The following is a 4,863-nucleotide window of genomic DNA, read 5'->3' as shown; positions in this document are numbered from 1 at the left end:
TCAAGCTAACTCAAGCTAACTCAAGCTAGCTAAAGCTAACTCAAGCTAACTCAAGCTAACTCAAGCTAACCCGAGCTAACTCAAGCTAACTCAAGGTAGCTAAAGCTAGTTCAAGCTAACTCAAGCTAGCTAAAGCTAAGACAAGCTAACTCAAGCTAACTCAAGCTAACTCAAGCTAACTCAAGCTAACTCAAGCTAACTCAAGCTAGCTAAAGCTAACTCAAGCTAACTCAAGCTAACTCAAGCTAACCCGAGCTAACTCAAGCTAACTCAAGGTAGCTAAAGCTAGTTCAAGCTAACTCAAGCTAGCTAAAGCTAAGACAAGCTAACTCAAGCTAACTCAAGCTAACTCAAGCTAACTCAAGCTAACTAAAGCTAGTTCAAGCTAACTCAAGCTAGCTAAAGCTAACTCAAGCTAACTCAAGCTAACTCAAGCTAGCTCAAGCTAACTCAAGCTAGTTCAAGCTAACTCAAGCTAGCTAAAGCTAACTCAAGCTAACTCAAGCTAACTCAAGCTAACTCAAGCTAGCTAAAGCTAACTCAAGCTAACTCAAGCTAACCCGAGCTAACTCAAGCTAGCTCAAGCTAACCCAAGCTAGCTAAAGCTAACTCAAGCTAACTCAAGCTAACTAAAGCTAGTTCAAGCTAACTCAAGCTAGCTAAAGCTAACTCAAGCTAACTCAAGCTAACTCAAGCTAGCTCAAGCTAACTCAAGCTAGTTCAAGCTAACTCAAGCTAGCTAAAGCTAACTCAAGCTAACTCAAGCTAACTCAAGCTAACTCAAGCTAGCTAAAGCTAACTCAAGCTAACTCAAGCTAACCCGAGCTAACTCAAGCTAGCTCAAGCTAACCCAAGCTAGCTAAAGCTAACTCAAGCTAACTCAAGCTAATTCAAGCTAACTCAAGCTAACTCAAGCTAACTCAAGCTAACTCAAGCTAGCTAAAGCTAACTCAAGCTAACTCAAGCTAACTCAAGCTAACCCGAGCTAACTCAAGCTAACTCAAGGTAGCTAAAGCTAGTTCAAGCTAACTCAAGCTAGCTAAAGCTAAGACAAGCTAACTCAAGCTAACTCAAGCTAACTCAAGCTAACTCAAGCTAACTCAAGCTAACTCAAGCTAGCTAAAGCTAACTCAAGCTAACTCAAGCTAACTCAAGCTAACCCGAGCTAACTCAAGCTAACTCAAGGTAGCTAAAGCTAGTTCAAGCTAACTCAAGCTAGCTAAAGCTAAGACAAGCTAACTCAAGCTAACTCAAGCTAACTCAAGCTAACTCAAGCTAACTAAAGCTAGTTCAAGCTAACTCAAGCTAGCTAAAGCTAACTCAAGCTAACTCAAGCTAACTCAAGCTAGCTCAAGCTAACTCAAGCTAGTTCAAGCTAACTCAAGCTAGCTAAAGCTAACTCAAGCTAACTCAAGCTAACTCAAGCTAACTCAAGCTAGCTAAAGCTAACTCAAGCTAACTCAAGCTAACCCGAGCTAACTCAAGCTAGCTCAAGCTAACCCAAGCTAGCTAAAGCTAACTCAAGCTAACTCAAGCTAATTCAAGCTAACTCAAGCTAACTCAAGCTAACTCAAGCTAACTCAAGCTAGCTAAAGCTAACTCAAGCTAACTCAAGCTAACTCAAGCTAACCCGAGCTAACTCAAGCTAACTCAAGGTAGCTAAAGCTAGTTCAAGCTAACTCAAGCTAGCTAAAGCTAAGACAAGCTAACTCAAGCTAACTCAAGCTAACTCAAGCTAACTCAAGCTAACTCAAGCTAACTCAAGCTAGTTCAAGCTAACTCAAGCTAACTCAAGCTAACTCAAGCTAGCTAAAGCTAACTCAAGCTAACTCAAGCTAACTCAAGCTAACCCGAGCTAACTCAAGCTAACTCAAGGTAGCTAAAGCTAGTTCAAGCTAGCTCAAGCTAGCTAAAGCTAAGACAAGCTAACTCAAGCTAACTCAAGCTAACTCAAGCTAACTCAAGCTAGTTCAAGCTAACTCAAGCTAGCTAAAGCTAACTCAAGCTAACTCAAGCTAACTCAAGCTAGCTCAAGCTAACTCAAGCTAGTTCAAGCTAACTCAAGCTAGCTAAAGCTAACTCAAGCTAACTCAAGCTAACTCAAGCTAGCTCAAGCTAACTCAAGCTAACTCAAGCTAACTCAAGCTAACCCGAGCTAACTCAAGCTAACTCAAGGTAGCTAAAGCTAGTTCAAGCTAGCTCAAGCTAGCTAAAGCTAAGACAAGCTAACTCAAGCTAACTCAAGCTAACTCAAGCTAACTCAAGCTAGTTCAAGCTAACTCAAGCTAGCTAAAGCTAACTCAAGCTAACTCAAGCTAACTCAAGCTAGCTCAAGCTAACTCAAGCTAGTTCAAGCTAACTCAAGCTAGCTAAAGCTAACTCAAGCTAACTCAAGCTAACTCAAGCTAGCTCAAGCTAACTCAAGCTAGTTCAAGCTAACTCAAGCTAGCTAAAGCTAACTCAAGCTAACTCAAGCTAACTCAAGCTAACTCAAGCTAGCTAAAGCTAACTCAAGCTAACTCAAGCTAACCCGAGCTAACTCAAGCTAGCTCAAGCTAACCCAAGCTAGCTAAAGCTAACTCAAGCTAACTCAAGCTAATTCAAGCTAACTCAAGCTAACTCAAGCTAACTCAAGCTAACTCAAGCTAGCTAAAGCTAACTCAAGCTAACTCAAGCTAACTCAAGCTAACCCGAGCTAACTCAAGCTAACTCAAGGTAGCTAAAGCTAGTTCAAGCTAACTCAAGCTAGCTAAAGCTAAGACAAGCTAACTCAAGCTAACTCAAGCTAACTCAAGCTAACTCAAGCTAACTCAAGCTAGTTCAAGCTAACTCAAGCTAACTCAAGCTAACTCAAGCTAGCTAAAGCTAACTCAAGCTAACTCAAGCTAACTCAAGCTAACCCGAGCTAACTCAAGCTAACTCAAGGTAGCTAAAGCTAGTTCAAGCTAGCTCAAGCTAGCTAAAGCTAAGACAAGCTAACTCAAGCTAACTCAAGCTAACTCAAGCTAGTTCAAGCTAACTCAAGCTAGCTAAAGCTAACTCAAGCTAACTCAAGCTAACTCAAGCTAGCTCAAGCTAACTCAAGCTAGTTCAAGCTAACTCAAGCTAGCTAAAGCTAACTCAAGCTAACTCAAGCTAACTCAAGCTAACTCAAGCTAGCTAAAGCTAACTCAAGCTAACTCAAGCTAACCCGAGCTAACTCAAGCTAGCTCAAGCTAACCCAAGCTAGCTAAAGCTAACTCAAGCTAACTCAAGCTAATTCAAGCTAACTCAAGCTAACTCAAGCTAACTCAAGCTAACTCAAGCTAGCTAAAGCTAACTCAAGCTAACTCAAGCTAACTCAAGCTAACCCGAGCTAACTCAAGCTAACTCAAGGTAGCTAAAGCTAGTTCAAGCTAACTCAAGCTAGCTAAAGCTAAGACAAGCTAACTCAAGCTAACTCAAGCTAACTCAAGCTAACTCAAGCTAACTCAAGCTAACTCAAGCTAGTTCAAGCTAACTCAAGCTAACTCAAGCTAACTCAAGCTAGCTAAAGCTAACTCAAGCTAACTCAAGCTAACTCAAGCTAACCCGAGCTAACTCAAGCTAACTCAAGGTAGCTAAAGCTAGTTCAAGCTAACTCAAGCTAGCTAAAGCTAAGACAAGCTAACTCAAGCTAACTCAAGCTAACTCAAGCTAACTCAAGCTAACTAAAGCTAGTTCAAGCTAACTCAAGCTAGCTAAAGCTAACTCAAGCTAACTCAAGCTAACTCAAGCTAGCTCAAGCTAACTCAAGCTAGTTCAAGCTAACTCAAGCTAGCTAAAGCTAACTCAAGCTAACTCAAGCTAACTCAAGCTAACTCAAGCTAGCTAAAGCTAACTCAAGCTAACTCAAGCTAACCCGAGCTAACTCAAGCTAGCTCAAGCTAACCCAAGCTAGCTAAAGCTAACTCAAGCTAACTCAAGCTAATTCAAGCTAACTCAAGCTAACTCAAGCTAACTCAAGCTAACTCAAGCTAGCTAAAGCTAACTCAAGCTAACTCAAGCTAACTCAAGCTAACCCGAGCTAACTCAAGCTAACTCAAGGTAGCTAAAGCTAGTTCAAGCTAACTCAAGCTAGCTAAAGCTAAGACAAGCTAACTCAAGCTAACTCAAGCTAACTCAAGCTAACTCAAGCTAACTCAAGCTAGTTCAAGCTAACTTAATGAAGTTAACCCAAGCTAACTTGGGTTAATGAAGTCAAACTCAAGCTAACCCGAGCTAACTCAAGCTAACTCAAGCTAATTCAAGCTAACTCAAGCTAACTCAAGCTAATTCAAGCTAACTCAAGCTAATTCAAGCTAACTCAAGCTAGCTCAAGCTAACTCAAGCTAACCCAAGCTAACTTAAGCTAGCTTAAGCTAATTAAAGCTAATTAAAGCTAACTCAAGCTAACTCAAGCTAACTCAAGCTAACTCAAGCTAGTTCAAGCTAACTTAATGAAGTTAACCCAAGCTAACTTGGGTTAATGAAGTCAAACTCAAGCTAACCCGAGCTAACTCAAGCTAACTCAAGCTAATTCAAGCTAACTCAAGCTAACTCAAGCTAATTCAAGCTAACTCAAGCTAATTCAAGCTAACTCAAGCTAGCTCAAGCTAACTCAAGCTAACCCAAGCTAACTTAAGCTAGCTTAAGCTAATTAAAGCTAATTAAAGCTAACTCAAGCTAACCCAAGCTAACTTAAGCTAGCTCTAGCTGGCTGCCACTGTTAGGCCATTTGGGAGCGCTTTTCTCGCACTCTGATTGGCTGCCACTGTTAGGCCATTTGGGAGCGCTTTTCTCGCACTCTGATTGGCTGCCACTGTTAGGCCATTTGGGAGCGCTTTTCTCGCACTCTGATTGGCT

This window comes from Convolutriloba macropyga, unplaced genomic scaffold, assembly GCF_964194025.1.
Source record: "Convolutriloba macropyga unplaced genomic scaffold, txConMacr16.3 SCAFFOLD_1494, whole genome shotgun sequence".
NCBI lineage: Eukaryota > Metazoa > Xenacoelomorpha > Acoela > Convolutidae > Convolutriloba > Convolutriloba macropyga.
This window is presented reverse-complemented; position numbering follows the sequence as displayed.